This window comes from Alexandromys fortis, unplaced genomic scaffold (genome assembly GCF_014885135.2).
Source record: "Alexandromys fortis isolate MF-2015 unplaced genomic scaffold, M_Fortis_MF-2015_v1.1 scaffold_334, whole genome shotgun sequence".
NCBI lineage: Eukaryota > Metazoa > Chordata > Mammalia > Rodentia > Cricetidae > Alexandromys > Alexandromys fortis.
The window spans coordinates 186,286-195,583 of NW_026068274.1; the positions used below are offsets into that span (position 1 = coordinate 186,286).

Sequence of the window (9,298 nt, forward strand, 5' to 3'; positions counted from 1 at the left end):
TTAGGTTCACCAGGTATACACTCCGTGACCTTTATTTATGGCTAGAAACCAATTATGAGTGAATACATCCCATGTTCATCTTTTTGGGTCTGGGTTACCTCGCTCAGGATAGTGTTTTCTATTTCCATAACTAGGAACTTCTTAAAGCTGATCTGTTAACAGAGCTTCCCCTGTCAATAACCAGATTCAAAAGCTAGACAAATAATACTTGAATCTTTGGTTTTTGAATATGCTATTTCTTAATGCAAAAAATCCTTTAAAGGCAAGATCAGCACCCTTGGAGTAATGGATCTGAGATATAATCAATATTGAATCACATGACCATGATTATGTTTGGATAGGAATAGGTGATTTCCAGAGGTTTGAAGAAAAATCAAAATCAGAAAACTTTAGTAAAGAGGCTCAAAGCCATTATGGCTATGTCTGAAAGTTAGAATTATATGCTATTCTCACAGTATTAATGAATTTTATGGAAGTTCTCAAAATAGTTACCAATTTGAAATATGCAGAAAGTTGTTTTGCATATTGAAACCTCTGAATTTACACCAGAATATACAGAATCAAATTAAATGAAGAGAAACTCACAGCTATTCCACTAAAATTAGAAACAAGACAAGGCTTTCTGCTCTTCCATATCCAATCAATATAGTACTTGATGTTATATTTAGAACAATAACACAACGAATGGAGATGAAAAGGATAAAATTGGAAAGAAAGAAGTCGAACTTTTGTTATTTACTGGTGACGTGATAGTATATATAATTGAGCCCCCCCAAAATCTATCAGAGCACTCCTACAGCTGATAAACACCTTAGTAATGTGACAAAATGCAAGATTAGCTCAAAAAATCAGTAGCACTCGTATATTCAATGATAAATGGGTAAATAAAAAATCAGAGAAATAAAAATCTTTACAATACGCACAAAATATAAAATATCTTGGAGTAACTCTAACCAAATAAGTGAAAGTCATCTATGACAAGAATTTTAAGCCTTGAAGAAAGTAATTGAAGAAGATGTCACAAAATGGGAAGATCTCCCTTGAATAGGCAATCCAGCCAAAACAATCTACAGATTCAATGTGATCCCCTTCAAAATCTTAGCACAATTCTTCACAGACCTTAAAAAAAACATATTAACCCTCACATGGAAAAACAAAAAAAAATGGGATACGTAAAACATTCCTGTACAATAAGGGAATTTCTGAAGGTATCACCGTTTCTGATACCAAATTCTTATATAGATCTATAGCAATAAAGATCTATATAAGCAGCTTGGTATTGGCATAAAAACAGAAATATGGATCAAGGGAATCGAATCAAAACCCTGACATAAAGCCACCTAGCTATGAACACCTGATTTTTGACAAAGAAGCTAAAATTATGCTATGAAAATAAAAAGCATTTTCAACAAATGAGGGTGGCATAACTGGATGTTGACATTTAGAAGTAAACAAGTATTTACATATCTATCATTGTACACAAAACTCAAGTCCTAATGGATCAGAGACCTCAACATAAACCAGTTATGTTTATGTTTATAAATCATAGGTGTTTTTCCTCTTGATTCAACCTTTCCACCTCCTGTAATAGGAGCCCCAGGAACCCAACAGCATGTGCATCACTAATCAGATATACAATCCAGCTGCCCCTCCAACAGAATCTGATTACAGAATTGGACTAGACTGGGAGCTGTCCCAAGGGATGGGAAGCAGTAACTATGCTCTCAGGGAGAATGGATACTGCGGATGCGACCAGTCAAAGAGCCCAACACTGTGTACTGGGTCCAGGACGACTTGCACACCCTGTTCACTGCGCAGATTCTGACCACCACGAACAGGAGAATCTTGGAACACCAATCTCACTCGATGTCTGTACTCACATTAATAGTAAACAAGGTAAATATCATTCCCATGACAATAGGAACAAAGATGAAATTGAGGGTGGTAACCTGTAGCAGGCAGCAGTCCTGGTCAGGGTTGGTATGAACATCCTCATATTGAATGGGTGGCTGCAGCCGTTCCATACACTTGCTCTTTAATCTAGGGGACTGTTTTTTGAACTTGAAGTTGAACTCCCACATTGGTTCTTGTCTGTTCCCAACAATCTTTCTGCACCAGAAAAGTAAGCATTTGGAATTCTTCGGTGTGCTGGGAGTGCTTTCCGGAATGGCTGGATTTCTGGAGATTTGAGCAGCAAATGGTTTCTTACATTTGGTACAGAGATCGGATCACACATGCCCGGAGACAGCGCAGCTTCTCCATGGACTCTGGGCGCAGCCGCAAGGGCAGAGAAGCATCCAGCGAGTAGTGCCTTTGGTACAACCTGGTCCAAAAGGCAGCAGTGCAAGTGACAGTCCAAGCATTCTTACAAATCAGGGAAAAATTCACAATGTCCTCAGGACGGATATAGGAAGCCAGCCAGCAACAACCAAATATCCATAGGATACTTATCTCCAGCCCCATCCAGGTCTTCTTTGTGTCTCTTGCTTTTCTTTTTTCTGGAGACTGATCTTTCATGAGTGCTTCCCCCCTGAGCGTCCATCTCATCACTGCTGTCCATGATGTCACAAGGCTCACCCACCCCGGAAAGAGACTCCTCTGCAGGAACTTGGGAGGCTTCCAAGCCACAAAGAGATTTTACTTCCTGCTGAACAGCGTTGGCCAAGGCTTTCTTGACCCGTCCAGACCTCACCACCGCCGGATCCGAGTTGGCATAATCCACCACGGTCACTCGGCCCGAGCAGGCATCGTGGGCCTGGAACTTGAGCCGCTTTCCTCTCTTGGGCATGGCGACAGTGTCCGGGTGAGGCCGGCTTAGCTGGACGGGGCCCCAGGCCATGTCCCGGCCCCCGAGAGCCGGCTCCCGGAGCCGCGAAGCACTTCCACCCGGCTCCGCGGCCATCCCGCACTTCTGTCCTTTCAGATGAACCAGCTGAGTCAAAGACACCATGTGCAGTAGTCGCTGCTTCAAGAGGTTTGCATAAAAAACTCGTTTTTAAAATTGCCGTCATTGATATGCCTCTTGCAATCCAGTAATTGTGCACAGTTTGCAATGTCTGTAGATTCATCAAACTGAATACTAAACATTGGAAGTGGAGCATATTTAATTTCCTTGATTACCTGATCAAGAACATAAGTAGACATGCCATATATTCTTCTGCAGACAATATTGTTAGATAAGGAAATTGCACTCAATTGTGTAAATTTGTCTCTGATTAAACCTCAAACATTCGTTTTGAGTGTTGGCAACAGCAAATCCTTAATATTTGTGTGATGTTCATAACTATGGTGACTCTGAGTGTCACCAAATATGAAGCTTCAACAGCTGCTACCTTCTGTTTGTGGTACTTGCCACCAGTGTCAAGTCTGCCTTTCTTGACTCCATCAGCTTTGCTTCTAAAATGGTTGATATCCTTGCTGGCAAAACTTGGATGCTTGCTATCAAAATGGTGTTTTAGCTTGTTTGGTTTCATAGATTAGGCTGATAGAACCTCATAACAACACATTTAAGTTTTTCAATTCCTGTTGTAATTATTGAGCTAGAACTATACTGTAGAAAATCATCCCAATATTTTCTTTTTTAAACCATTGTCATGGGATAGATTTCTAATAAAAATAATATATAACAATAGCTTGAATAATACAAAAGATGATGCATGACACAGTTCAGTCAATAAAGTTTATTAGCATTTCTTATGATTTATCGTTCTCTGTGTTATTGTTGTTATTATTTTTGCATACCTGTTGCTATCACAAGGGTAGTCTTCACATTAAGAACAGCTGAATACAAACAAAAAGATCACCATCCAGATTAATTTTCTATGGTGCACAGACACACACATATGTATGTATGCATATATATATACATATATATGTATATATATATCAGTGGTTGATTGTTTTACAGTATATGATTTTACATTTACCCAGTGATTATAATTCATGAACTGTCATATATATAAATATGACATACATACGCATATATATGTGTGTGTGTCTGTCTGTGTATTCATGTGTAATAATAACAATTTAAAAAGATTCCATGAGTTGAGAGGGAAAGATGGGAATGGGAAAAATGGAAACCAAACTGGAAGGATAGAAATGATGTAATTATGGTTTAATTAAAACATAAAATTTTTAAAAAATATTAAAAAAACCCACATACTTTGTGAAACTCTGAGATACTTTGCTACTAGAATAATATCCACAAATATTTTGAACTGAGAAACCTTTAAGAAATTGCTAAAACTCCTTTCCTGACCCTGGCCTAATTCTTGACTCATTAGTAACATCCTACAACATGGTGATCTCTATGGATTTTGTCAAGAGAGCACACACACACACACACACACACACACAAAACAGGGCAGGAGAGAGAGAGATAGAGATGGGGGGAGGGAGACTTGTGAGACTTTAAATCGGTTAGGGTTTTCTTAGAATTATAATTGCACCTGTCTCCATGGAAGAAAGCAGTTGCCAAGCACAGGCTGGGAGAAAATTATATTCACTGGCTTAAAGTGTGCAAAAGTGATTTTGTTTATGCAACCACTGTAGAGTCTTTGTGAAGTACTGACATAAGGGAAACTGTGATGCTGGAGAGATAAAAATGGTGTGTATTCTAAGCTTGTTTTTATATTTAGTTATCATATTTATGTTTAGATTCTGGAAAATGCTGAAAGAAATTTGTTTTAGACTTGATTGAAAATTTTCAAATACAAAGTTCAGCGCTTAGTATATTTAAGACTTTCTTCCCCAAGGAAAAGGAATGGTGATATTGTTTTTAATTTGAGTGTGTTTAAGACAAAATCATATATATATATACATATATGTTATATGTTTCCATAAATGCTATAAATGGAAAGATATATGATTCTATCTATAATCTCTAACTATACAATTTTGAAAAGAACTGTTGTGTTAATAATACAAAATATGAATTAATACCAAAGTTAAAAATACATCTCCTGTATTTACTACAATTTCCCATATTTATGGTATAAATGGTATCATTTATTATAAATAATATGAAGTTCCTGAAATAATGTTCATTATAAAGATACTATAAGTAGTGGTTATCAAAATATATGTTAAAATTTATATAAATTCAAATACAACCTCAAAATTAGAGAGTCTTCTGTTTTTAAATAAATAAAGATGTTTACATAAAAACATATTTTATCAAGAATACTACTATTTATTTTGGAAAATAAGAACCATCAACATCAGTTGTGTTTTCCACAAGGAAGGATGTTCCCAGGCAAGTGCCTGTGGTCATCACATTCATGTTGGTTTCTAGGTATTATCCCTCTTGGCAGTGGGGATTTGTGTGGATTGAAATAGTTCCTTGCTTAAGTTTAACATTTTAGGAAATGTTTAAGTATTGCATTCAGGCATTGTGAGCTTCAGACAGATTTAAGTGGAGTCTGAGGGAACAGTGGGAGTAATTTCATAACAAGAGGCAGTTTGGGAACTAATTCCTGGCAAAATATCTGGGATGAGAAAAGTTAGATTTGAGTAAGAGGGCTGCTGATAGACCTCAGCGAAATTCAATGGAGAAGTCATGTTTAAAAAGATAATTTGCTTTGCTAACAATTGAAAGTTTAATTTCTGATTAAATCGTTCCCAGGATAAATTTATTGTTTCTTGGACATTATTTTATTTATATAAACTGTAAATTATAAAACATTCTTATCTATAATTTACAAGACATCTAAATTTCTTATAAAAATCCAAGTATACTTTACATAAAATCTTATATATTAAAATATCAAGGTAATGGTTAAAATTAATCATCTATGGAGCAAAATTATGGTTTGCAAACTTAAGACATTACTGTAAGTTTATGAGCAATTCATAGATTTTGCAAATTACATATTTCAATTATTCATTCATTCAACTGAAGTTGCGTCTTATTATGATCCATAAATTTTACCTTTCTTCTTATTTCTTTAATGTCTGTGTAATCATTAAAGCTTCAGTTAAATAATAATGATTAATTAGCACCCTTTAACACCATCAGAAAATTATGTAGCACAAACAATTATATTTCAAGTCACTGAAGAATATAGTGGTGACAAATATATGGGTGATGATCATATGCAGGTGGCCATGCTGATTCAGATGTTGGCGGCTAGCAAATGTCAAATGTCCGAGCCACTACTCAGTGTTAATCTGCCTAAGATTCTCTGCATGAATTCTCTGTGGATTATCTCATGTAATCTTCCAATAACTTATTTTTTTAATTTCTACTCATAAATTACAAAGATCCAAAATTAGTATTCAAAATCCAAGTTTGCAACAAAGTAGAACTTTGTTAAGTTTTATTCAAAACTCTGTACAACAGTCTGGTATAAAGATGCAGTTCTTGCTAGGTGGTGGTGGCGCATGCCTTTAATTCCAGCACTCTGGATGCAGAGGCAGGTGGATCTCTGAGTTTGAGGCCAGCCTGGTCTACAAGGGCTGGTTCTAGGACAGGCTCCAATGCTACAGAGATTCCCTGTCTCAAAAAAAAAATAAAGATGCAGCTCTATAAATCATCCTCCAATCTGACTAAAATTCAGAGGATGGGTTATAGCTATATACTTATGTAGTAATCTAACTCTCTATGGATGCTAATTCATCATTTTAGGATTTCAAAGTATTAAATACCAACCTCAAATAGTATATTCTATTGAATAATCATAACTTATAATTGTTTGAACAATATAAAAGAAATACTAAAATAACACAAGAGACTGCACATTTTTTTCTTTTGTAAAATATATTGTGAAAATGCTGAGGAAATGATGGATCTCAATATATTTTTTTTCAATGAGAGGGCACTCTTGGGAAGAATGTTTGTCTACACTCCCAGGATTGATCATTCAGGTTATTTGATTTGGATTCTATGGAAAGTATTTCTTAATACTAAAAGTTCATATAACTGAAAATAAAAAAAATCTCATCTATGGGCTGACATATTTATGTATATCAGGTATGAAAAATAAATCATGAAGTCCATTTCAGTGGCATATCATATCCCAGGAGATGGGGCAGGGGTAGCCCCAACTTTAATGCATCCTCAACTACACAGTTAGTTTAAAACTAGCCTGGCTGAATGATATCCTGTCCCCCAAAAGGCAGCATCTGAAGAACTATAGTAATGTAAATCTTATGGGAGAAAAATGAATTGGCTCTGTTCTCTGGAAGGATGGGCATCTCTTGGCTTATCGGCTCTCTTCTGGCATGTGGTTAAGAAACTCCTCTTTGTGAAGCTATGGTTCTTTAGGATATCTTAGAGACTAGATGAGAGACAATGGCTCAAGTTTATGTGAATGATGATGGAGATTATTTTGAGGTTCCTGTGTTTAAAGATATCATCCTATGTTCCTTATAAAGCCTCAAGAAGAGTAAATGTGGTCTTCTTTCATAAAATTAAAAAAAAATGCAGCCATCAGTTTTAATCCACTAAAAGCAGCTTACTTGGTGATCTACATTAAAGTATGAAAAGGAAGAGTCCTATAAAACTTGCAATAAAGGAACACTCTAAAAGGCCCATAAGTACTATACAGTCTAACCTTAAACTGCACAAATCAGGCTTGCTTCTTTAAGACAGGAAAAGCATATATAAAAATGCATATTTTCTATAATTATATGAATAATTGAAAGCTTTATCATCAGATTTTTTAAGAGAATACAAGTATTGGAAAAAAGGATATTCTTGTCAGTTGAATTCATGGAACTGTAGTATTTTGGGCTTTCATTAGAGATTCTTTAAATTACTAAAGTTTGAGGTATTTAAAAAGGCATTTACCATTATCTAAAGCTTAATATCTAACACCTACATCAGAGAAAACCTGTAACATTGATATTTGGGGTCTGGGTAACATCATTTGGGATGATTTTTTTCAAGGTTCATCCATGCCCTTGCAAATTTTATTTTTCTTAATTGCTGAATAGTATTTCATTGTGTAACTGGATCATATTCGCATTATACATTCAACTGTTGGTGGACATCAAGAATGTTTATAAGGTCTGGCTATTATGCATAGAACAGAGATGAACACGGATTAGCAAGAATCTGTACTATGATACAGAGTACTTTATATACATGCCTAAGGACAGTAAAGCTAGGTCTTGCAGTAGACTGATCTTTCAATTTTTTTTGATGAGGTTTCACACTGATTTTCATAGGTGCTATGCTAGCTTGCACTGCTACTGTCAATGAGTAAGTATCCCGCTTTCTCCATATGTTCACAAATATAACCTGTCAATTGTTTTCTTGCTTCATAAATATTATCTCAAGATGTATGAGGAATAAGACAGTGCATCTAGTAAATGATAAACTAGATAATATCTATGTTCTGTAATATCTATGTTTGTGCCTGATTTGTATTCTCTATGTTCCAGAAAAGAGACCAAAACAAATATGCTTAAAATTTCTTAACTTGATTTTATTATCTATGCTAGTAGTTACTAGGAAAGTTAGCACATGCTTCTAATCTTAGCAGTTATGAGGCGGAGGTAGGGAAATCTCTGTGAGTTCTAAGTAGGCAACTCTTGTCTACATGGCAAACTTCTAGGCTAGCTAAGGCTACATAGTAATATCCTGTCTCAAATAAAGTGGCTACATTATCATATAGGTTAAATGATCAAGATTAAACAAATACACAATGTGGAGGAGATAAAGTGTAGTTTCTACTAACTCAATATATTCAGACAGTTTATTCAGGCAGCTATCTGGACAATTACAAGTGTGGGTTATCTATATTTCTACACACAGGTTTTTGCTTCTTTGGTGTTGTTACTTCAGCACCCTATAATGTTCTTGTTACTGTTGTCTGATTGATTTTTACCCATTATATGTGCCATGGCCTTTCATTTTTAGGGAAATCAAGACAAGTTAAAATCTATTCAAATGATCTCTAAAGAAATGAATTATTGCTATTTCACCTTGAGAAAGAAAGAAGGTAACACAGTTTGTCATGTATGTAAGCAAAAATATCTCCATTTTTACCTTTGAAACAAGTATTCAGTGGCTGCAAACAATTTCCTGTCAGGTGCAACTTTCCTTTAAACAATGTCACCTTGTTCACTATTGTCAAACAGGAACAAAGAAACACAGTTGACTGAAATAATTTTCCTTGACAGCTGGGAGGTGTCTCATCAATGAAGTTATATATCAGTCATTATTTTTTCTTTGTTATTTTCATCTCAGCCTTAAAGCGACTTATGGAAGTATTGTTAAACACTGTAGAAAGCACAAGTGGTATCAGTCACAAAGTTAATCACATTGGTAATTATTAACATTGCATTTCAA

At 35.4% G+C, this 9,298-nt stretch overlaps 1 pseudogene; it reads right to left on the reverse strand.

Annotated features, from left to right (window-relative positions):
• Positions 1 to 1,538: 1,538 nt before the first annotated feature.
• Positions 1,539 to 2,844, reverse strand: LOC126494623 (transmembrane protein 183-like; annotated as a pseudogene).
• Between the last annotated feature and the right edge of the window lie 6,454 nt (positions 2,845 to 9,298).